Source organism: Ceratotherium simum, chromosome 12 (assembly GCF_057802395.1).
Source record: "Ceratotherium simum simum isolate JZ-2026a chromosome 12, ASM5780239v1, whole genome shotgun sequence".
Lineage (NCBI taxonomy): Eukaryota > Metazoa > Chordata > Mammalia > Perissodactyla > Rhinocerotidae > Ceratotherium > Ceratotherium simum.
Genome location: NC_141911.1, coordinates 2651861 through 2678268, shown reverse-complemented (window position 1 = coordinate 2678268; position 26408 = coordinate 2651861). Strand labels below are relative to the sequence as shown.

General features: G+C 36.8%; 1 protein-coding gene across 2 annotated transcripts in view; it reads right to left on the bottom strand.

The window, feature by feature from the left end:
• Positions 1 to 26408, bottom strand: part of PIWIL2 (piwi like RNA-mediated gene silencing 2) — a 98729-nt gene that overhangs the window by 14770 nt on the left and 57551 nt on the right. The gene's annotated exons all lie outside the window — the stretch shown is intronic.

Below are 26408 nucleotides of genomic sequence, written 5' to 3'. Positions count from 1 at the left end.
AAGGGAGTCCTGTAGGATGAAGGAGCACTAGACAGTGATGTGAAACCATGGGGAGAAATAAAGATCTCAATAAAGGTAAATACATGGGCAATTATAAAAGCTAGTATTATTGTAACAATCGTTTGTAACTATACTTTTTGTTTTCTTTTTTTTTAAGACCTTTTTATTTTATTTTATTATTTATGTATTTTTTTTCACCCAAAGCCCCAGTAGATAGTTGTACGTCATAGCTGCACATCCTTCTAGTTGCTGTATGTGGGACGCAGCCTCAGCATGGCCGGAGAAGCGGTGTGTCGGTGCGTGCCCGGGATCTGAACCCAGGCCGCCAGCAGCAGAGCGTGCATGCTTAACCGCTAAGCCATGGGGCTGGCCCTACTTTTTGTTTTCTATACGATTTAAGTGACTAGTACATTTAAAGAAAAAAACAATTACTGGTCTAAAACATAGTATTACTGTAACTTTGGTTTGTAACTCCAAATCTTGTTTTTTACATAATATAAGAGACAAATGCATTTAAAAGAATTATTAGTGTATGTTTTGAGGCATATAATGTATAAAGATGTAATTCTGTGACATCAACAACTGAAAGGGGTAGGGATGGACTTGTAAAGGAGCAGAGTTTTGTATGTTACTGAAGTTAAACTGCTATAAATTCAAATTAGAGTGCTGTAACTTTAGGATGTTTAATTTAATCCCCATGGTAACTACAAAGAAAATAGCTAGTGAACATACATAAAAGGAAATGAGAAAGGAATTTAATAATTTCACTACAAAAAATCAACTAAACACAAAAGAAAACAGTGATGCAATAAATGAGGAACAAAAAAGGTATAAGGCATATAGAAAACAAACAGCAAAATGATAGAAGTCCCTCCTTATCAGTAATTACTTTAAATGTAAATGGATTAAAGTTTCCAGTCAAAAGACAGAGATTGGCAGAATGGATAAAAACACATGATCCAACTACAGGATGTCCACAAGAGACTCACTTTAGATCCAAAGACATAAATAGGTTGAAATTGAAAGAGTGGAAAAAGATATGCCATGCAAATAGTAATGAAAAGAAAGCAGGGGTGGCTATACTAATATCAGACAAATTAGACTTTAAATCAAAAAAGGTTACGAGAGACAAAGAAAGAAGGACATTATACGTTAATAAAAGGTTCAATACAGCAAGAAGTAACAATTATGAATATTTACACAGGGCCGGCCCCGGGGATTAGCGGTTAAGTGCCTGTGCTCCGCTACTGGCGGCCCGGGTTCGGATCCCGGGCGCACACCGATGCACCGCTTCTCCGTCCATGCTGAGGCCGCGTCCCACATACACCAACTAGAAGGATGTGCAACTATGACATACAACTATCTACTAGGGCGTTGGGGGAAAATAAAAAAGGAGGAGGATTGGCAATAGATGTTAGCTCAGAGCCGGTCTTCCTCAGCAAAAAGAGGAGGATTAGCATGGATGTTAGCTCAGGGCTGATCTTCCTCACAAAAAAAAAAAAAATTTACACAGCTCATGACATTTTGCTTCAAAATATATGAAGCAAAAACAGACAGAATTTAGGGGAGAATCATGAAGGAAATGCAAATCAAAACTACAATGAGATACCACCTCACACCCATCAGGATGTCTAATATAAAAAAAAAAGAAACAGAAAACAAGTGTTAGCAAGGATGTGGAGAAACTGGAACCCTTGTACACTGTTGGCGGGAATGTAAAACAGTATAGCCACTGCGGAAAAATTTGAGGCAGTTCCTCAAAAAATTAAAAATAGACTTATCATATGATTGAGCAATTCCACTTCTGGATATAAAGAATTGAAAGCAGGGTCTCAAAGAGATATTTGTACACCCATGTTCACAGCAGCATTATTCACAATAGCTAAAACATGGAAGCAACCGAAGTGTCCATCAACAGATGAATGGATAAGCAAAATGTGGTATATACACATAATAGAATATTATTCAGCCTTAAAAAGGGAGGAAATTCTGTAATATACTACAACATGGATAAACTTTGAAGACATTATGCTAAGCAAAACAAGCCAGTCACAAAGACAAATACTGTCTTATATGATTCCACTTATATGAGGTACATAGACTGGTCAAAATCATAGAGACAGAAAGAAAGGTGGTGGCCAGCGGTTGGGGGGAGGGGATAAGGGGAAATTACTGTTTAACAGGTATAGAGTTTCAGTTTTACAAGATGAAAAGAGTTACGAAGATGAATGTGGTCATAATTGCACAACATTATGAACATATTTAATACCACTGAACTGTATACTTAAAAATAGTTAAGAGGGTAAATTTTATGTTATGTGTATTTTACTCAATGAAATAAAAATTGGAACAAAAATGAAAGAAGAGACCAGGCAAGCTATTGGCAATGGTGGGTGCAGAAAGGGCAGGCTGAAGTCTGGAAAATTTCCCCAAATAATCACTTGCTCAAGATAACTCTTCACCCCAATCTCCTCCAATTGTGCCGAGAAAAGGGAAGTAAAGGTGGAACTGAAAGCATAAAGAATTCATACACTCACACACTCTACAGCTGCCTGCAACTTCTGATTCCAAAAGCAATACCTTAGCCCACTCCCTTCCGGCTCTAGGGTCAAACACTAGTCAACACCAGCCTAGCCCTATGTAGTCACAGCTGCAGCAACAGCCACGTCAGCAGCAAAAATTGTTGAAGTAACCAGAGCTGAGTTCAATCTTCCTAAAGCTCAGGGCTAGTATCAGATGAACTCAACATCTGGTGATTACTCATCACGACAGAGAAAACGGAGGCAAGTGCCAAGAATATCAAGAACGTAGCTTGGTTTTGATTTTCACACCTGAGTGGAAGGAAACCCTGGCACTCAGACTCTCATGTTAGGTTTCAGTGGCCCATGAGACATCCAAGCACAGAGACCAAGCAGAAGTTGGAGATGTGTCTAGGAGCTCTGACAAACGGTATGAACTAGAGCAGTGTGTGCCCCCGCAATGTGTGCTCAGGGGTCCCATCCTTCCCCACCCAGGGGTCCCTGAGACATTTTAGGGAGTCCACAAGGTCAAAACTATTTTAATAATATTGCTACTACATCACTTGCCATTTTCATTCTAATTCTCTCACAAATAAACGGTAGAATTTTCGAGAGAGTAAATGATGTGCAACATTGTAACAAACTAAATGTAGAATACTTACCTTTTACTGGCCCAAACATTAAACCCACTTGCCAAAATGTAAAACAATGGCCCTCTTCTCACTTCTCATTTCTTCACACATTTTGGAAGTAGTTATCTTTAATTAAAAATGTTATTTATGTTATTAACATGTACTGAGTTTATTATTTTTAGGTAAATTAAAAAACATTAAGGGCCGGCCCCATGGCCTAGCAGTTAAGTGCGTGCCTAGAGCTTCTCCAGCCATGCTGAGGCCGTGTCCCACATACAGCAACTAGAAGGATGTGCAACTATTACATACAACTATCCACTGGGGCTTTGGGGAGAAAAAGGAGGAGGATTGGCAATAGGTGTTAGCTCAGAGCCAGTCTTCCTCAGCAAAAAGAGGAGGATTAGCATGGATGTTAGCTCAGGGCTGATCTTCCTCACAAAAAAAAAAAAATTAAAAATTTTCTCAGTTTTAACTTCTAATATGGTAATTATCAATAGATATATACCCATATAAACAAAAACTCAATAATATTTAAGAATATAAAAGGTTCTTTAGGCCAAAATATCTAAGAACTGCTGGACTAGAGACACAACTCTAAATACAGATATTAAATAAAGCCATAGATGAGATTGGAAAAGTTGGACAAAATATAAAAACACCTAGGTAAAGGCCTTAGATCCAGGCAGCATCAGAGGAAGAAGGCAGTTTTTTTTTTTTAATAATTTTATTTATTTATTTTTACCCCCAAAGCCCCAGTAGACAGTTGTATGTCATAGCTGCACATCCCTCTAGTTGCTGTATGTGGGACGTGGCCTCAGCATGGCCAGAGAAGCAGTGCGTTGGTGCGCGACCGGGATCCGAACGTGGGCTGCCAGCAGTGGAGCGTGCGCACTTAACCCCTAAGCCACGGGGCCGGCCTGAAGGCAGCCTTTTGAATCTTTTTTTCCCTTGGCAGCATTTGCTGATTTTGCTGATTCCCCAAGGGTACCTAAAAGGCTACGCGGTTCAGGACTGAATTTTTTTTTTTTTTGAACAGTTTTATGGAGATATAATTTGCTTTACCATAAAAGTCACCTTTTTAAGGTATAAAATTCAAAGTATTTAACATTTATAGAATTTTGCAACCATCACAACTTTCTAATTTTAGAACACATTCATCACCCCCAAAGGTAATCTCACACTCATTAGCAGTCACTCCCCATTCCCCCGCCCAGAACACACTAATGTACTTTGTTTCTTTGGAGTGGCCTATTCCAGACAAACAGAACCATATAATATGCAGTCTTGTGACTAAACAATTTCACTTAGCATAATGTTTTCACAGTTCAGCCATGCTGCAGCATGTATCAGTCCTTCATTCCTTTACGTTGCCAAATAACATTCCATTACAGGATATGTCACATTTTGTTTGTCCATTCATCAGTTCATTCACATTTGGATTGTTTCCATTTCATGCTATTATGAATTAACACTGCTATGAACATTTGTGTACAAGTTTTTGTGTGGATATGTTTCCAACTGTCTTGGGTATATACCTCGAATTGCTGGGTCATATGGTAACTCTATGTTTAACATCCTGAGGAACTGCCAAACAGTTTTGCAAAGTAGCTCCTCCATTTTATAATCGCTCAAGCAATATATGAGGGTTTTCAATTTATCCATATCCTCAACAACACTCATCTTTTTTATTTTAGCCATCCTAGTGTCTCATTGTTTTTATGTTTTTAAATTAAGAGACTTGATTTTTTAGACCAGTTTTAAGATTACAAACAAATTGAGGTGATAGAGTTCCCATATACCCGCTGCCCACCAGCCTACACACATACAGTAGTTTCTCCATCATTAGTATACTACATTAGTGTGGTACATTTGTTACAAGTGATGAGCAAACATTGATAATTATTAACCAAGGTCCACAGTTTATATTAGGGCTCACTCTTCGTGTTGTACATTCTATAGGCTTTGACACATGCACCATTACAGTATCATATGTAAGTTTCACAGCCCTAAAAATCCCCTGTGCTCCACCTATTTACCCTTCTCTTCCTCACCTTCCCAAACCTCTGGCCACAACTGATCTTTTTACTGACTCCATAATTTTGCCTTTTCCAGAAAGTCCTATAGTTGTAATCATACAGTATGCATATTTTTCAGATTGGCTTCTTTCACTTATTTAATATACATTTAATGTCTTTTCATGGCTCGATAGGTCATTTCTTTTTACTGCTGAATATTTCATTGTCTGGATGTACCAGAGTTTATTTTTCCATTCAGCCACTGAAGGACATCTTGGTTGCCTCCAAGTTTTGGCAATTTTGGATAAAGCTGCTATAAACATCTTGGTGCAGGTTTTTGCATGGACATAAGTTTTCAACTCATTTGGGTAAACACTGAGCTGGATCCTATGTATAACTAGCAGCACCAGTTGTTTCAGCACCATTTGTTGAAAAGACTATCCTTTTTCCAATGAAGTGCCTACATTCTTTTAACAAAGATCACTGGACTCCATTTGTATAGGTCTATTTCTGGGGTCTCTATTCTACTACATGTATAAGAGTACGTTTAGTTTTGTAAGAAACTGCCAAACTGTCTTCCAAACTGGCTGTACCATTTTGTATTCCTTCAAGCAATGATGAACGAGAGTTCCTGTTGCTCCACATTCTTACCAGCTTTTGGTGGTGTCGGTGTTTCGGCTTTTGGCCCTTCTAGTAGATGTGAAGTTGTATCTCGTTGTTTTAATTTGCAATTCTCTTATGTTATATTGAGTATCATTTCATATGCTTATTTGTCATCTGTATATCTTTTTTGGTGAGATGTCTGTTCAAGTCTTTTGTCCACCTTTTAATCAGGTTATTTTCTTATTGAGTTTTAAGAGTTCTTTGTATATTTTCGATAACAGTACTTTACAGATATGTGTCTTGCAAATATTTTTTCGCAGTCTGTAGCTTGTTCTCATTCTCTTAGAGTCTTTCACAGAGCAGAAGTTTTTAATTTTAAGTCCAGCTTATCAGTTCTTTCTTTCATGGATCATGCTGTTGTATCCAAAAAGTCATCACCAAACCCAAGATCACCTAGATTTTCTCCTGTTATTTTCTTGAAGTTTTATAGTTTTGCATTTTAAATATAGGTTTGCAATACATTTTGAGTTAATTTTTGTGAAAGGTATAAGGTCTGTGTATAGATTCACTTTTTCTTTTTTTTTTTTTTTCCAATGTGGATAGCCAGTTGTTTCAGCACCATTTGTTGAAAAGACTATCCTTTTTCCAATGAAGTGCCTACATTCTTTTAACAAAGATCACTGGACTCCATTTGTATAGGTCTATTTCTGGGGTCTCTATTCTACTACATTGTCATGTCTATTCTTTTTCCAATACCACACCACCTGGATTACTGTATCTTTATAGTAACTCTTTGAATGATATAAATCCTCTGATTCTGTTCTTCTTCAGTGTTGTGTTGGTGATCCTGTGTCAAATTTTTCCTTTCCATTTAAACTTCACAATCAGTTTGTAGATATCCACAAAATTACTTGCTGGGATTTTGACTGGGATTGCTTTGAATCTACAGAACAAGTTGGGAAGAACTGACATCTTAATTATATTGAGTCTTCCTATCAATGAACATGGAGTAACTCTTCATTTATTTAGATATTGATTTTTTTCATTACAGTTTTATAGTTTTCCTCATGTAGATATTCTACAAACTTTGTTAGATTTGTATCTTATTATTTCACTTTTTGGTGCTAAATGGTGTTGTTTTTAACTTCAAATTCCAATTGTTCCCTGCTGGTATACAGGAAAGGAACTGACTTTGTTTTTAAGCAATTGACTTTTCTATATTAACCTTGTATCCTGCAGACTTGTAATTCTCACTTAGTTCTAGCAGGTTTTCTGTTGTTGATTCCTTGAGATTTTCTACATAGACATCATGCCATCTGCTAACAAAGATAGTTTTATTTCCTCTTTTCCAATTTGTATACCTTTTCTTTTCTTTTTAGGTTTTTTTTGCATTGGCTAGGAGTTCCAGGATGATGTTGAACAGGAACAGTGAGAAGAAAAATACTTGTCTTGTTCCTGATCTTAGGGGAAAAGAATCTAGTTTCTCACAATTAAGTATAATGTTAGCTGTAGGCTTTTTGTAGATGTTCTGTGTTAAGTTTATGAAGTTCCCCCTCTGTTGCTAGTTTGTTGGGAGGAGTTTTTTTTTTTTTTTTTAACCATGAATGGGAGTTTAATTCTGTCAAGTGCTTTTTCTGCATGTATTGATGTGATATGATTTTTCTTCTTTAGTCTGCTGATGTAATGGAATACACTGACTGATTTTCAATCACTCAATCAGTATACAGCCAGGCTTGCATAACTGGAACACAACCCACTTGGTGGTTGTATTCTTTTCCAAGGGTTGCTGTAACAAAGAACCATAAACCAGGTGGCTTAGAACAACAGAATTTACTCTCTAACAGTTCTGAAGGGTAGAACTCCAAAATCAGGGTATTGGCAGGGCCGTGCTTCCCCCAAAAGCTCTAGAAAGAATCCTTCCTTGCCTCTTACAGATTCTGGTGGTTGCTGGCAATCTTTGGTGTTTCTTGGTTGGTAGATACATCACTCCAATCTCTGCCTCCACCTTCACAGTGCCTTCTCTCTTGTGTGTCTGTCTCTCCACTTCTTCCAAGTAGTCTTCTTTCCATGACTCTGTGAGCAAATTTCCCTCTTCTTATAAGAATACTAATCATTGGATTAGGGCTGACCCTAATCCTGTCTGAACTCATCTCAACTTGATTACATCTACAAAGACCCTATTTCCAAATAAGGTCACATTCACAGGTTCTTCCAGGTGGACATGAATTTGAAGGGACAATATTCACCTTGGCACAGTCACAGTGTATAACTTTTATACACTGTTAGATTTGCTTTGCTAATATTTTGTTGGTTTTTGCAACTATGTTCATGAGAAATATTGGTCTGTAGCTTTCTTTATTGTTAATGCCTTTATCTGGTTTTGGTGTGAAGTGGTATCATTGTGATTTAGATTTCCATTTTTCATTTACTTCTTTGTCTATTTCTATATGCTCTTCGGAGAAATGTCTATTCAAATGTTTTCCCATTTTTAAATTGGGTTATTTGTTTCTTTGTTGAGTCGTAAGACTTCTTTATAGATTCTGGAAACTAGACCTTTACCAATAGATAAATGATTTGTTCCATTCCATGGGCTGTCTTTTTCACTTTGATAGTGTCCTTTGAAGCACAAAAGATTTCAATATTGATGAAGTCAAATTTATCTGTTTTTCATTACTTGCTTTTGCTTTCAATGTGCTAATAAACTATTGTCTAATACATGGTCACAAAGATTTACACCTATGTTATCATCTAAAGTTTTGTAGTTTTAGCTCCTACATTTAGGTCTTTGACCCATCTGGAGTTAATTTTGTATACTGTGTGAGGCAAGGATCCAACTTTATTCTTTTGCATGTGGATATTCAGTAGTCCCTGCACCATTTCTTGAAGACTATTCCTTTCCTCACTGAATAGTGCCCTCGTAGAAAATCAGTTTACCATGAGCACGCCGGTTTATTTCTGGACTCTCATTTCTACTCCATTGATCTCTAAGTCTATTTCTATATCAGGACCAGACTGTCTTGCTTACTCTAGCTTTGTAGTAAGTTTTGAATTCAGAAAGTGTGAGTCTTTCAACTTTGTTCTTCTTTTTCAAAATTGTTTTTGCCTCTTCTGAACTTTTTTGCATTTCCGGATGAATTTGAAAATCAACTTGTCCATTCCTGCAAAAAAATAATGTTAGACTTTTGATATGGATTTCACTAAATCTGTAGATTAACTTGCGGAGTACTGCCATTTTAACAATATTAAGTCTTCCAATCCATGAATATAGGATGTCTTTCCTTTTATGTAGGTCATCTTCAATTTCTTTCAACAATGTTCTGCAGTGTTCAGTATATGTCTTGCACCTCTTTTGTTAAATTTTGCCTACATACATTATTCTTTTTTATGCTGTTGTAAATGGAATTGTTTTAATTTCATTTTTGAGTTGATCACTGCCAATGTATAGAAATATAACTCATTACTGTATATCAATCTTGTATCCTCAACTTGCTGAACTCATTTATTAGCTATAATAGTTTTGTGTGAGTGTATTCTTTAGGATTTTCTATATATAAGATAATGTCATGTAGAAATAGACATATTTTTCCTTCTTTTCCTGTCTGGATTCCTTCTGCAGTTTTCTTGTGATATTTTTGTCTAGCTTTAGTATCAGGATAATATTGGCCTCATAGTATGAATTGGGAAGTGTTCTTTTCTTTCCTATATCTTGGAGGAGTTTGAAAGATTCTTTGTTTGCTATAACTAAAAAGTTTTGGTAATTTGTGTCTTTCTTGGAGTCTGTCCATTTCATTTAGGTAATGTAAATTTCTTGGCATATAGTTGTTCACAGTATTTTCTTATAACCCTTTTTATTTCTGTAAGGTCAGTAGTGACATTTCCTTTTGCAGACCCAATTTTAGTAATCTGATTCTTCTATTTTTCAAGGGTGGTCTAGCTAAAGGTTTGTCAATTTTGTTGATCTTCTCAAATAATCAACTTTTTCAGAATGGCTATAATTAATAAGATAAGATGACAAGTGTTGGAGAGGATGTGGAGAAAAGGGAACCTGCAAATAATTAACTTTTGGTTTCACTGATTTTCCCTATTGTTTTTCAATTCTCTGTTTCCTTTATTTTTGCTACAATCTCTATTATTTCCTTCCTTCTCTTTGCTTTGAGTTTAGTTTGCTCTCCTTTCTCTAGCTTCTCAAGGTGGAGGCTGGGTTGTTTTGAGATCTTTTTTCTTTTTAAAAATAGGTGTTTTCTGCTATAAATTTCCCTCTAAGCACTGCTTTACCTACATCAACAAGTTTTGGTATGTTGTGTCTTTGTTTTCATTTATCTCAAAGTATTTTCTAATTTCCCTTTTGATTTCTTCTTTGACCCCTTGGTATTGAGGAATACTATTTACTTTCCACATTTTTGTGAGTTTCTCAAATTTATCTCTCTCATTAATTTCTAATTTCATTCCATTGTGTTTTGAGGACACATATTGTATGAATTTAATCCTTTTAAATTTGAGTCTTGTTTTATAGTCTGCCATATGGTCTATCATGGAGAATGTGCCATAACACTTGAGAAAAATGTGTATTCTGTTATTGGATGGAGTCTTCTGTAGATATGTTAGGTTTAGTTGGATCATAGTGTTGTTCAAATCTATTTCCTTGTTGATCTTATTTCTAATTATTCTATCCATTATTGAAAATGGAGTTTTGAAGTCTCCAACTATTATTGTTGAATTATCTGTGTCTCCCTTCAATTATGTTAGATTTTGTTTCATGTATTTTGGAGTCTATGTTGTTAGGGTCACATACCTTTATATTTTATGTCTTCTTATGGATTGACCCTTTTGCCATCATAAACTGTCCTTGTTTTTAGTAACAATAGTTATCTTAAAGTCTATTTTGCCTGATATTAGTATTTCTACTTCAGCTCTCTTTTGCTTACTATTTGCATGGTATATCTTGATCCATCCTTTTACTTTGAACCTACTGTGTCTTTGAAACTAAAATGTGTCACTTGTGGAAAGCACACCTACATACTTTTCACTTAATCCATTCTGCTAATCTCTACCTTTTGAATGGAATATTTAATCCATTTACACTTAATGTAATTACCAACAAGGTAAGATTTACATCTGACATTTTACTATTTGTTTTCCACATGACTTATATCTCTTTTGTCTCTCTATTCTTCCATGACTGCCTTATTTTATATTAGATATTTTCTAGTTACCATTTTAATTCTCTTGTTGTTCCTTTTATTTTTCAAAGTTATTTTCTTAGTGTTTCCCCTGGGGATTACAATTAACATATTAACTTACAACAATTTCATTTGGTTAATTAATACAAATTAACTTTGGCAATATTCAAAAACTTTGCTCCCATATGGTTCCATTCCCTATGCTCTCTTTTGTGCCTTTATTGTCATACAAATTACTTCTTTATATATTATATGCACATCCACTCAGATTTATAATTACTGCTTTATGCTGCTGTATGTTAAATCATAGAGTACAAAAAAAGTTACAAACAAAAATATGTTTTTGCTCTCTTTTATATTTATCTATATAGGTACCTTTTCCAGTGGTGCTTATTTCTTCAAGTGGATACGAGTTACTGTCTAGTGTCATTTCATTTTCACCTGAAGGATTCCCTTTAGTATTTCTTGTAGGGCAGGTCTACTAGTGACAAATTCTTCCAGTTTTTATCTGAGAATGTCATAATTTCTCCATTTTTTTAAAAAAAAGTGAGATGTAAATCACATACCATAAAACTCACCATTTTAAAGTGTACAATTCAGTGTTTTTTAGTATGTTCACAAAGTTATGCACCTATCCACACTATTTAATTCTATAATATTTTCATCATCCCAAAAAGAATCCTGTATCAATTAGCAGTTACTCCCTGTTCCTGCCCACATCCTCATTCTCTGGAAACCAGTAATCTCTTTTCAGTCTCTATGGATTTGCCCATTCTGCACATTTCCTAGAAATGGAATAATATAATATGTGGTTTTTTATGTCTGGCTTCTTTCACTGAGCATAATATTGTCAAGGTTTCTCCTTCATATTTGTATAGTAGCTTTCCTATAGAATTTTTATGCAATCTTCTTTTTCTTCATCATTTTGAATGTCACCCCACTGCCTTCTGGCCTCCATGACTTCTGATGAGAAGATAGCTCTTAACCGTATTGAAGATGCCTTGAACATAATGAGTCGCTTTTTCTTGGTGCTTTCAAGATGGTTTCTTTGCCTTTCAGCAGTTTTACTGTGATGTGTCTAGGTGTGAGTCTTCCTTACTTAGTGTTCATTGGGCTTCTTGGATAAGTTGGTTACTGTTTTTTCATCAAACTTGGGAATTTTTGGCTATTATTCCTTCCAATGTTCTTTCTTCTCCATTCTCTCTCTTTACTCTCCTTCTGGGAATCACATTATGTTTATGCTGATATGGCTAATGGTGTCCCACAGACATCTGAGTCTCTATTCATTTTTCTTTTTCCTTTTTCTCATTGGATAATCTCAATTGACCTAACTTCAAGTTTACTGGTTATTGCCTTCTTTTATTATTTTTTTTATTGATGTCATAATAGTTTATAACTTTGTGAGATTCTAGTTGTACATTATTATTTGTCCTCACCATATAAATGCAGGTCTTCACCCCTTGTGCCCATCCCCGAACCCCCTTCCCTCTGGTAACCACCAAACTGTTCTCTCACTCCATGTGTTAAGTTTATATTCCACATATGAGTGAAGTCATACAGTGTTTGTCTTTCTCTGTCTGGCTTATTTCACTTAACATAATACCCTCCAGGTCCATCCATGTTGTTGCAAATGAGATGATTTTGTCTTTTTTTATGGCTGAGTAGTATTCCATTGTATATATATATCACATCTTTATCCAATCATCAATCAAGGGACACTTGAGTTGCTTCCACTTCTTGGCTATAGTGAATAACGTTGCAATGAACACAGGGGTGCATAAGCCTCTTTGGATTGTTGATTTCAAGTTCTTTGGATAAATACCCAGAAGTGGGATAGCTGGATCATAAGGTATTTATATTTTTAATTTTTTGAGGAATCTCCATCCTGTTTTCCATAGAGGCTGCACCAGTTTGCATTCCCACCAGCAGTGATTGAGGGTTCCCTTTTCTCCACATCCTCTCCAACATTTGTTATTTTTTGTCTGGGTGATTATAGCCATTCTAACGGGTATAAGGTTATATCTTAGTGTAGTTTTGGCTTGCATTTCCCTGATAATTAGTGATGTTGAACATCTTTTCCTGTGCCTATTGGCCATCTGTATGTCTTCCTTGGAAAAATGTCTGTTCATATCCTCTGCCCATTTTTTGATCGGGTTTTTTTTTATTGTTCAGTTGTGTGAGTTCTTTATATATTATGGACACTAACCCCTTGTAGGATATATGATTTGCAAATATCTTCTCTCAGCTGGTGGGTTGTATTTTCATTTTGATCCTAGTCTCCTTTGCCTTGCAGAAGCTCTTTAGTCTGATGAAATCCCACTTATTTTTTCTTTTGTTTCTCTTGCCTGAGTAGACATGGAATTCCAAAAGAAAGACCAATGTCAAAGAGTGTTCTGCCTGTATTTTCTTCTAGGAGTTTTATAGTTTCAGGTCTTACCTTCAAGTCTTCGATCTATTTTGAGTTAATTTTTGTGTATGGCAAAAGATAATGGTCTACTTTCATTCTTTTGCATGTGGCTGTCCAGTTTTCCCAGCACCATTCATTGAAGAGACTTTCCTTTCTCCGTTCTATGTTCTTAGCTCCTTTGTCAAAGATTAGCTGTCCATCTATTGTGGTTTTATTTCTGGACTTTCAATTCTGTTCCATTGATCTGTATGTCTGTTTCTATACCAGTACCATGGTGTTTTGATTATTATAGCTATGTAATATATTTTGAAGTCAGGGATTGTGATGCCTCCAGCTTTGTTCTTTTTTCTCAGGAGTGCTTTAGCTATTTGGTGTCTTTTGTTGCCCCATTGAATTTTAGGATTCTTTGTTCTATTTCTGTGAAGAGCGTCACTGGGATTGTGATTGCGATTGCAATGAATCTGTCGATTGCTTTAAGTAGTATGGACATTTTAACTATGTTTATTCTTCCAATCTGTGTGCATGGGTATCTTTCTATTTGTCTATGTCATCACTGATTTCACTCAATGTCTTATACTTTTCATTATATAGGTCTTTCACTTCCTTGGTTAAATTTATTCCTAGATATTTTATTCTTTTTGTTGTGATTGTAAATGGGATTGTCTTCTTGAGTTCTCTTTCTGTTAGTTCATTATTACAGTATAGAAATGCAACTGATTTTTGTAAGCTGATTTTGTACCCTGCAACTTTGCTGTAGTTGTTATTTCTAATAGTTTTCTGATGGATTCTTTAGCATTTTCTATATATAAAATCATGTTGTCTGCAAACAGTGAGAGTTTCACTTCTTCATTGCCTATTTGCACTCCTTTTATTCCTTTTTCTTGCCTAATTGCTCTGGGCAGAACCTCCAGTACTGTGTTGAATAACAGTGGCAAGAGTAGCACCCTTGTCTTGTTCCTGTTCTCAGAGGGATGGCTTTCAGTTTTTCCCCATTGAGTACGATGTAGGCTGTGGGTTTGTCATATATGCTCTTTATCATGCTGTGGTACTTTCCTTCTATACCCATTTTGTTGAGGGTTTTTATCATATATGGATGTTGGATCTTGACAAATGCTTTCTCTGCATCTATTGAGATGATCATGTGGTTTTTATTCCTCCTTTTGTTAATCTGTATCACATTGATTGATTTGCATATGTTGAACTATCCCTGTGTCCCTGGTATAAATCCCACTTGCTTACTTATGTATTGCTGTATTTGGTTTGCCAATATTTTGTTGAGGATTTTTGCATCTATGTTGCTCAAGGATACTGGGCTGTAATTTTCCTTCTTTGTATTGTCCTTATCTGGCTTTGGTATCACAGTGATGTTGGCCTCAAAGAATGTGTTGGGAAGTGTTCCATCTTCCTCTATTTTTTGGAATAGTTTGAGAAGGATCGGTATTAAATCTTCTTTGAATGTTTGGTAAAATTCTCCAGAGAAGCCATCTGGTCCTGGACTTCTATTTTCTGGGAGGTTGATTATTGTTTCAATCTCTTTACTTGTGATTGGTCTATTCAGATCCTCTATTTCGTCTTGATTCAGTTTTGGGAGGTTGTAGGAGTCTAAGAACTTATCCATTTCTTCTAGATTGTCCAATTTGTTAGCATATATTTTTTCATAGTATTCTCTTATAATCTTTTTTATTTCTGTGGTATCCATTGTGATTTCTCCTTTTTCATTTCTAATTTTACTTATTTGAGCCTTCTCTCTTTTTTCTTCGTGAGTCTGGGTAAGGGTTGTCAATTCTGTTTATCGTCTCAAAGAACCAGCTTTTTGTTTCATTGATCCTTTCTACTGTTTTTTTTATTTCAATTTATTTCTGCTCTAATTTTTATTATTCCCCTCCTTCTGCTGACTTTGGGCTTTCTTTGTTCTTTTTCTAATTCTGTGAGGTATAGTTTAAGATTGCTTATATGGGATTTTCCTTGTTTGTTAACGTGGGCCCGTATTGCTATGAATTTCCCTCTCAGGACTGCTTTTGCTACATCCCATATGAGTTGGCATGGCGTATTTTCATTTTCATTTGTCGCCAGATATTCTCTGATTTCTCCTTTAATTTCTTCAATGATCCATTGGTTGTTCAGTAGCATGCTTCTTAGTCTCCACATCTTTGTCACTTTCCCAGCTTTTTTCTTGTATGTTGGTTATTTCTTTTACCTAATCAAATTTGATGTTAGGCTCCTCTAGTGAAACTTTCATTTACTATATTTTACAACTCCAGAATTTCTATATGGTTCTTTAAAAAATCTTTTTTGAATATCTTTATTGAAATATAAATCACATACCATACAATTCACCAATTTAAAGTGTAAAATTCAATGGCTTTTAGTATATTCACAGATATGTACAACCATCATGACAATCAATTTTATAACATTTTCATCACCTCACACAGAAACCCCATACTCTTCAGCTATCACCACTGTACCCACCCTCCTATTTCCTCCCCACCTCAGCCCTAAGCAACCACTAATCTATCTTCTGTCTCTCTATATTTCCCTGTTCTGAACATTTCTCATAAATAGAATCATATATGTGGTCTTTTGTGACTGGCTTCTTTCACTTAGCATAACATTTTCCATGTTCAACTACTGTTTCTGTTTGTCTCACCTGTTCCACACTCTTTTTTTTTTTCCTTCCTTAAAAAATTTTTTTTAAATTATTTTCTCTTCTTTCTTTTTTTTTTTTTTAATAATTTTATTTATTTATTTTTTCCCCCAAAGCCCCAGTAGATAGTTGTATGTCATAGCTGCACATCCTTCTAGTTGCTGTATGTGGGACGCGGCCTCAGCATGGCCAGAGAAGCGGTGAGTGCCCGGGATCCGAACCCGGGCTGCCAGCAGCGGAGCGCACGCACTTAACCACTAAGCCACGGGGCCGGCCCTCTTCTTTCATCTTGGTAGTTATATATTCTTTTATAATTCTTTTAGTGGCTACTCTAGAAATTACATAATTTATCTTTAGCATATCAAACTGTAATATGAATTAGTACTTTCATCTTTTCACCAACAATTCAAGGAACTGAAAGCATCAAAATTTCATTTACTTCCTCCTGACATATGTCTTTTGTTGTCATTAATTTGAAACTTATACACACACACAAATATATATCCACTCACAACATTATATTTTTATCTTAGATGGTATGTATTCATTTAAATTTACCTCTATATCTGCCACTTTTATTCCTATAACTATATCTAGGCTTCTCTCTGGAATAACTTGCCTTCTAGCTGAAGAACGCTCTTCAGTATTTTCCTTCAGTGTAAATCTGCTGGTGACAGAGTCTCTCAATTTTTTATTTGCCATGGAATGTCTTTATTTAACCTTATTAAAAGTTATTTTTTAGTGGACATTAGATTCTATTTGGCAGTTATTTTATTTCAGCACTTTGTAGCTATTATTTTATTATTTGTGGCTTATACTGCTTATTTTGACAAGTTAGCTATTAGTCCATTTGTTGCTCCTTTGAGATTTTATTTATTTATTTATTTTCCCCCCAAAGCCCCAGTAGATAGTTGTACGTCATAGCTGCACATCCTTCTAGCTGCTGTATGTGGGACGCAGCTCCAGCATGGCGGGAGAAGCGGTGCGTCGGTGCGCACCCGGGATCTGAACCCGGGCCGCCAGCAGCGGAGCGCGCGCACTTAACCGCTAAGCCACAGGGCCGGCCCTGTTGCTCCTTTGAAAGTAACCTCTCTTTTTATTTTCCTTTGACTGGTCTTAATATGTATATATATTTGTCTTTCAAATAAAACTTTCAAAAGTTTTATTATAACCTGCCTAAGTGCACTTTTCTTTTCACATATACTGCTTGGGATTTGTTGGATTTCTTGTATCTGTGCCTTCATGTCTTCTACCATTTTTGAAATATTCTTCACCATTGTCTTTTCAGTTATTTCTTCTATCCTCTCTAACCTCCTTCTGGGCCTCTTATTATATGCATATATTATATTTTAACCCCATATATCCCATGTCTGTTGCCCTGTTATATTTTCTAACCTTTTACATCTCAATACTTCAGTTTGATTTTCTTATCTTTCAGCTGACTCTTTACTTCCTCAGTTAAGTCTAAACTACTGTTACCCATTGTTATATGTGCAGTGTTTCCCCAAAATTTGTATGTTGAAGTCCTAACCCCCAGTATCACAGAATGTGACTGTATTTGGAGATAGGGTCTTTAAAGTGATTATTAAGTTTAAAGGAGGTTAATGGGGTGGGCCCTAATCAAATACGACTGTCTTTATAAGAAGAGGAGATTAGAACACAAACACACACAGGGTGAAGACCACGTGACACAGAGAGAAGACAGTTATCTGTAAGACAAGGAGAGAGGTCTCAGGAGAATCTGACCCTGCCAGCACCTTGATCTTGGACTTCCCATCCTCCAGAATTATGAGAAAATAACTTTTTGTTGTTTAAGCCACCCAGTCTATGGTATGTTGTTATGGCAGCCCTAGCAACCTAATACACCCATCCATTGAGTATTTAATTTTGGTTAGCATAATTTTCAGTTCTATAAATTCTGTTTTTTTCAGTTTCCAATTTTGTTAAAATTAATGTTGTCTTTTACCTCTTTGAACATGTTAAGTGTAGCTATTTTTAAATGTGTCTGACTACTCAATTATCTGAATCCTCTGTGGATCAGGATTGATTATCTGTTGTTGGTTTTCAGTCCCTTCACTTTCTCTCCTTGTGTTCTTAGTTATTATTATTGATTGCTAGACATCATAGAAACACTGTAGAATTTAATGCCTAGGACAATGTTATCTTCCTTCAGAGGATTTGTTTTTGCTTCTGGCAAGTGGGCAGTGAAACTAGCTGTCAGAGTTCACTTAAATCCATATTCAGGGACTGAAATGATTCAGAATCAGTCTACCTACAATTCTTCTTTACTCCTAGTTTGTAGCCCTTTAGATTGATAGGCCAAAGAGTAAGGCGTATACTCAGGACCACCACTGATTTGGGGGCCCTGGCCTTCAGTTTTGATCCCTAAAAACTTCAAAAGTGCTACATAGCTTTTCCACCTTTCAGCTGTCTCTTCCAGAATCAGCATATGTCCCCAGGGGAAAAGAATCCAAATACAGCCCTCATCATCTCTCTGGGTTCCTGTCTTTTTCTGTCTTGGCTTTCTTAGTCTTCTATGCTTTATTAAATCTTCAATTAAACTCAAGTAGATTACATATATACACACACACGTATATACATGTATATACGTGTGTGTGTATAGGTATGAATGTATACATACGTATGTATATGTGTATGTGTATATATATACATACCTACATATACATACAAATATGTACACATACACACGTATACATTATGTATAATATATACATATTCCTTTCTAAAAATTGAGCGCCAAACACAGTAGTTACAATATTGTTAATAGAAATAATGTGGTGGCTGGAGTGATTTGTGTGTGCATGTGTGTGCGCGTGAGGAAGATTAGCCCTGAGCTAACATCTGATGCCAATCCTCCTCTTTTTCCTTTTTGCTGAGGAAGATTGGCCCTGGGCTAACATCCATGTCCATCTTCCTCTACTTTATAGGGAACGCCGCCACAGCATGGCTTGACAAGTGGTGTGTCGGTGTGTGCCCAGGATCCGAACCTGCGAACCCCAGGCTGCCGAAGCGGAGCATGTGCACTTAACCGCTGCACCACCGGGCCAGCCCCTGGAATGATGTTTTTCATACAGAGAAGATTTAAGTTTGTTTCTTCCAAGTGTCTGGAGTATTAGCACTATGAGAAACTTGGGAACACTAGCACTCCAGGTCATCATATCTCATTTTTAGAATTGAAATAATTCAAAGATGAGCTGTACTTTGCTCTAAAGGCTTATATCCCTCTCAATCACCCTTATTGCTAGGATGTAGCCCTTTGTGGCTCCAAACCAAAATGATGGAGGTTTCCTAGCGCCATCTACCTTTAGTGAGTTCTAGACTCCAATCACTGTCCACCTAGAAAACTATAAGATTGTCAAAAGCACTCCTCAGGAAATACTTCTTGCATGAGAAAGTAGGGACCCCCCAAAATCTGTTCCTCCATAAAAGCAACAAGTACACTGCAAAAATGGTCAACATCAACTTTTTTTAGAACGGTTGAAACTAACCAGAGGCTTGCAACAATCTGAACAGCATTCTGGGTGTGGAGATCTGATTTGCAAATTGCCAACATTAGATTAAAAATGTCTAATTTTCAATAAAAAATTATGAGACATGCCAAGAAATACTAAAGTATGGCCCACTGCATGTGAAAAAAAGTAGTCAATAGAAACTGTCCTGGGGAAAGCCCAGACATTGGTTCTACTCAACAAGGACTTTAAACTAACTATTTTAAATACTGTTCAAAGAACTAAAGGAAACTACATCTAAAGACCTTAAAGAAAGCATGAGAATGTGTTTCACCAAATAAAGACTATCAATAAAGATATAAAAATTATAAGAAAGAACCAAATAGATGCAGAAATAGAAGTACAATGATGTACACCTGAAATTTTTACAATGTTATAAACCAATGTTACTGCAATAAACAAAAAATTTAAAAAAATAAATAAATAAATAAAAACAGCTATAAAAGAAAAAAAAAAAAAAAACCAAATAGAAATTTTGGAGTTGCAAAGTATAATAATTAAAATGAAAAGTTCACCAGAAGTGTTTAATAGCAGATTTGGTCAGGCAGAAGAAATAATCAGCAAACTAGGAGACAGGTCAATCGAGATTACCCAGCATGAGAAAAAGATAGAAAAAAATGAAGGACGAAAAAAATGAATGCAGCCGCTGAGACTGTGAGACACCATTAAGCATACCAACATACAAATAATTGGAGTCTGAGTAGGAAAGGAGAGAGAGAAAGGGCAAAAAGAATATTTGAAAAAATAGTGGACCCAAAACTCCCAAATTTGATGAAAAAATTGACTGACATTCAAGAAGCCTAAAGAACACCAAGTAGGATAAACTCAAACTTGATCTGCAACAACAGTTCTTCCCTGGGTCTCCAGACTGCTGGCCCACCATGCAAATTTTGCCCTTTCCAGCCTCCATAAATCACATGAGGCAATTCCTAAGTAAGTAAACACACACAAAACACACACACACACACACACACACACACACACACCCTATTGGTTCTGTTTTTCTGGAGAACCCTCATATAGAATTAGCACAAAGAAAGAGGAAGAGAATAGAACTGTATGGGAAGAAAGTTTTTGTATACTATTGAAATTACTTTGGTATTAACATGAACCAGACTGTCATAAATATGCAGAAAAAGCATTTGATAAAATCCAACACACTTTCATTATTAAAAAAACTCAGCAAATTAGGAATAGAAGGAAACTTCCTTAACATGATAAAGGGAGTTTATGAAAAACCCACAGCTAGCATCATACTCAATGATGAAAGACTTTATCCCCCTAAGAGCAGGAAAAAGACAAAAATGCCTGTTTTCACCACTGTTATTTAACATTGTACTGGAAGTTCCAGCCAGAGCAAGTAAGCAAGAAAAATAAATAAAAGGCATCCAAATTGAAAAGGAAGAAGTATAACTATCTCTATTTGCAGATGACATGATTCTATATATAGAAAATATCAAAGAATTAAAAAAAAAACCTACTAAAGCTATTAAATTCAGAACAGTTGCGGGAGTAAAGATTAACACACAAAACCCAGTTATGTTTTTATATAGGAGCAAGGAACAATCCAAAAATAAAATTAAGAACACTACTCCATTTAGCATCCAAAAGAATAAAATACCTAAGAATAAATTCAACCAAGAAGGTGAAATACTTGTACATGAAAACTACAAAACATTGCTAAAAGAAATTAAGGAAGACCTAAATAAATGGAGATATCCTGTGTCCATATATTGCAAGACTAAATATTATTAAGATAGCAATACTTGCAAAGCAATGTACAAATTCAACATAATCTCTATCAAAAGTCCAATGGCCTTTTTTGCAGAAATGGAAAGACCTATTCTCAAATTCAAATGGAATTCCCAGGGACCCTAAATAGCCAAAACAATATTGAAAAAGAAAAACAAAACTGGAAGACTCACACTTCCCAATTTCAAAACTAATTAAAAAGAAAGAGTAATCAAAACAGTGTTGTACTGACATAAGGATGATATACAGACCAATGGGATAGAATTGAGAGTTCAGAAAGAAACCTAAACCTCTATGGCTAAATGATTTTTAACAAGAGTGCCAATACCATTCTACGGAGAAAGAATATAATCTCTTCAACAAGTGGTGCTGGGACAAGTGGACAACCGCATGCAAAAGAGTAAAGTTGGACCCCTACCTCACTCCACATACAAAATATAATGCAAAATGGATTAATGACCTAAATAAAAGAGCTAAAGCTATAAAACTGTTAGAAGAAAACATAGACGTAAACCTTCATGACCTCAGATTTGGTAACAGGTTCTTAAGATTTGACACCAAAGCACAAGGAACAAAAGAAAAAATAGACAAATTGGACTTGATCAAAATTTAAAACTTCTGTGCACCAAATAACTATCAAGAAAGTGAAGATGCCCTACATAATGGAAGAAAATATTTTTACAAATCATATATCAGACAAGGGTTCTGTATCCAGAATATGTAAAAACACTCTTACAACTCTTACAACAAAAAGACAAATTAAAAAATGAGGAAAGTACTTGAAAGGACTTCTCCAAAGGAGATATACAAATGGACAATAAGCATATGAAAAGACATTCAACATCACTAGTCATTAAAGAAATGTAAGCTAAAACCACAATGAGATACCACTTCACAATGGCTATAATTAAAAACACAGAAAATAAATGTGTTGGCAAGGACGTGGAGAAATTGGAACCCTCCTACATTACTGGTAAGAATGTAAACCGGTGCAAAGCTCTGGAAAATAGTTTGTGCTTCCTTAAAAAAAACATGGAATTACCATATGACCCATCAATTTCACTCCTAGGTCTATACCCAAAAGAAGTGAAAACAGGTACTTAAACAAATACACATACAATCATGTTCATAGCAGCATTATTCACGATAATCAAAAGGTGGCAACAGTCTACACGCCTATCATTGATGAATGGATAAGTGTGGAATAAACATAAAATGGAATATTATTCATCCATAAAAAAGAACAAAGTAGTGATATATGCTACAACTTGGATGAACCTTAAAAACATGCTCAATTAAAGAAGCCAGACACAAAAGGTCACATATTTTATGATTACCTCTATATAACATATCCAAAATAGGCAAGTCCATAGAGACATAAAGCAGATTAGATGGTTACTAGGAAGCAGGGGGAAGGGTGAACAGGGAATTACCCCCTTCCAGGATCAGAAAGTGGTGGGAACCAGCAAGCGGATATCCTGGTGTGCTTGCTCGAGTGGCAACTGGGTCCATGAAAACCAGTGGACATCGGGGGCTGCAGCAATGCAGAAATGGGCTGAATCTAGACATAAATTTCTCTTGCACCCTCTGAAGTGCAAAATGCCAACAAGAACTGTTTTGTCTGCCAAGAGGAGAGACAGACCGCAGACAGCCCTGGGGCAGATCCCTGAGAGGAAGGCTCTGCACACAGCTGGCACATTGAACTGGTAGCTCCAGGCGGCTACAAATAGTTCCTGACAGAAACAGACACCTACTCTGGACTGGGCTTTGCAGACCTTCTGACAGATGCAAATGCTAAAAATACTATAAAAGGACTAAAACAGAAGGCACTGTACCAATTTGGACTGCTCAGTCACATTTCTTCACACCAAGGAACACACTTTCATCCTCAGAGTAACAGTCTGATAGAGAACTAGAATGGGCAACTAAAACATTTATTGTCTAAAATCGAGGGAATAAAGGAATGAGGGGCTGGCTTACACACTTTCATGAGTGTATACTTCCTCAACATGACCTGGGCCAAGGGAATGTCCCCACTAGGTAAATTCTTCCACTTCTCTGGGGGATCTACAGAAAAGGGGGTGGGGGAGGATGCTGGTATAACAATACCCTTTTTGTTTTCCCCCACGTGACTTCAACACTCTTTTTTTCCTACCTGATGCAGTGGGTCTTGGACCAGAGCTGCACCTGCAAGTGCCAGAGCTGGGATGAACCATGTATTCATTTGCTAGAGCTGCCATAACAAAGCACCATTAACTTGGTGGCTTAAACAACAGAAGTCTATTGTTTCACAGTGCTGGGGTTTAGAAGTCCAAAAGAAGGTGTTGGGAGGGTTGTTTCTTTCTGAGGGCTGTGAGAGAGAATCTGTTCCATGATTCCCTCCTAGTTTCGGGTAGCCTCAGGCATTCCTTGGCTTATAGATGGCAATTTCCCAAGGTCTTCACATTGTCTGTCCTCTGTGTCTGTCTCTGTGCCCAAATCTTCACTTCTCATAAGGACACGGCCATACTGGATTAGGGCCCACTCTAATGAACTCATCTTAACTTGATCATCTGCAAAAACTCTATTTCCAAACAGGGTCACATTCACTGTTACTGGTAGTTAGGACTTCAACATCTTTTTGGGGGCGCAATTTAACCCATAACAATCCCTAAGCAAGAAACTGTAACTATGTTTTAAACATTTATGTTAGAGTTCCTAAGGGCCTGACGGGGTGGACCGTGCTTTCACCCCTCTGGCAAAATTAAGGTTCATAGGAAATGCAGCTAGACGGCCTAGTGGTCGAGATAGCCCACCAGTTCTGTACTTATGTAAGCCCACCCTGTATGAACGGGAGTGGACTAAGGGGGAAGCACTTGCTAGAACAGTATTGCTGTCAGCAACCTAGAACCAGCACAGTGGCCAAACCTAACGTCCCTCCCAAAGGCAGAAAAGTTCAGGTATAAATAGAGAGAAAGAAGAATGGTAGCTGATGGCTGAGGATAAAGGAAGGATAAATGGTTACGCAATGAGGGAAATCCAATATTACATCGGTCCCTAAAAAAAAGGCTCAAGGTGGGACCGGCCACGTGGCATAGTGGTTAAGTTTTGTGCGTTCCGCTTCGGTGACCCAGGTTCGTGGGTTTGGATCCTGGGTGCAGACATACATCACTCATCAGCCATGCTGTGGCGGTGACCCACATATAAAAAAAGTAGAGGAAGATTGGCATGGATGTTAGCTTCCTCAAGCAAAAAATGAGGAAGACTGGCAACAGATATTAGCTCAGGGCTAATCTTCCTCAGGAAAAAAAAAAAAGGCTCAGAGCAAGAGATGATGTTGTCTGTTAGCTCAAGTATACCGGATGCCTGAAGTGGTGAAGCCACGTTACTGAAACCATTCCTGCTTTTGGAAACTGACAATGTCTAATGGAAGCCTACAAACTTAAGTGGCATAGCACTGGGAAACATTTTGGTCATATAACATGATGATGAATTGGACTAATTATTCATGCCTAAGTGGGACTCTAAATGTGCCAGTATCTTCTGATTCATGTTTCAGCTTATATCTATCACCATACTGCAATGTAGCATGACACTAACCTTGTTGGTAAGATTCAACTATATCATGTAATCAAGTCTTATGATAATACTGATATTGATAATCAAATATATTGGGAAACTGGGTTAAAACCCCCTGAGGATGTAAAACTGATGGAAAAACGACTGGCCTGAGCAAGAACTGGATTAACTAACCACCAGCTAACTTCTATGCTAAAGAGTACTGCACAAGTTTATTGTAAGGTACAAATAGTGGTAGATCAAGAGGGAAGAGTAATTAAATTAGTACAAAAACATGAAAATGTATGTAATGGCTTTTTTAGAGCAGATTAGTTGTTTCTTTAAATCTAACCATCTCCCACACTGGCTCCTCCAAACGTCAGGCATATTGAGAATGATGCTACTTGACACACAGCACGCAGTGGAAATGATAATGCGTGACTTTCAAGGCTGAGGTATAAGAGGCAGCATGTCTTCCACTTGGCTTTCTAAGTCTCTTGGAACCCTCATGCTCTGAACCCAGCCACCAAGCTGTGAGGAAGCCCAAACCAGCTCATGTGGAAAGAGCACATGAGGAGGCCCACACCGAGAGAACCAGAGCCCACTGTGCCCTGACCAACCTCACAACTACAACCATCATAAATGCTCACTGCATGCCACTAAGTTTTAGGGTAATTTGTTACACAGCCATCAATAACCAGACAGTGCTTAAGTAATTTACAACACAGAGGGAGAGATAAATAAGGATACAAATATCTAATATAAGGCAGGATGTGATAACCACTACACAGAATATAAACAAAGGGTCCTGAGAGAAGAACATAAAGAAATAAGTCCAGCTAAGGGATAGAGCAGTGGGGGGAAAAATGGGAAAGGCTTCACAGAAGTCATCTTTGAGCTAGGGCCTAAAAGACAGATGGAACTTTGAGGTAAAACAACAGTAACAACAACAAGAGAAAGGAAGGTGTGGTAAACTGGGTGACAAAGTAGCATATCACATGGACCTCCTTAGAGACAAAAATTCAACTTCTTTTTTACATAATCTCTAATACTAAAACAGTATCAAAGTATTTGAAGGACACTGTAGGAAACGTCTTTCTAAAAAGAAACAAGGTGGAGTTCTAGAGACTGACTTCAATCATACAAAATTATTAAATTTCTTGCAGTTTAATCTCTATGCAAAGGGCTAACTCTGACCCTAAGAAACGAAAGCCACTTATCAGTGCTTCCTTTGATGTACTGGCCAAGGTAAAACCAGTACCTTGCTTGCTCATTGTTCCAGACCCAATATCAGCTTAATGACAGCAATTCCCCATGGTTAGCATTCTGTGGAGTTCTAGGGGTGATTTACAGGGAGGCATCCTGAACCAAAATGAATGCCTAATGACAAGTCATAAAAAGCTGAGTAAATTCATAAGCTGCTTTAATTGCTGTAATTTACCCCCAACTTCCCTGGTAATGGCATGAAGACTACGTCTATAGGGGTCAGGCTGACAACCTGGGAAATAACCATTACTTACCAAACGCAATCAAAGCATTTAGCTCTTTAAGCTGCTCTGTATGAGGAGAAGTCTGAAAGCGGTCCC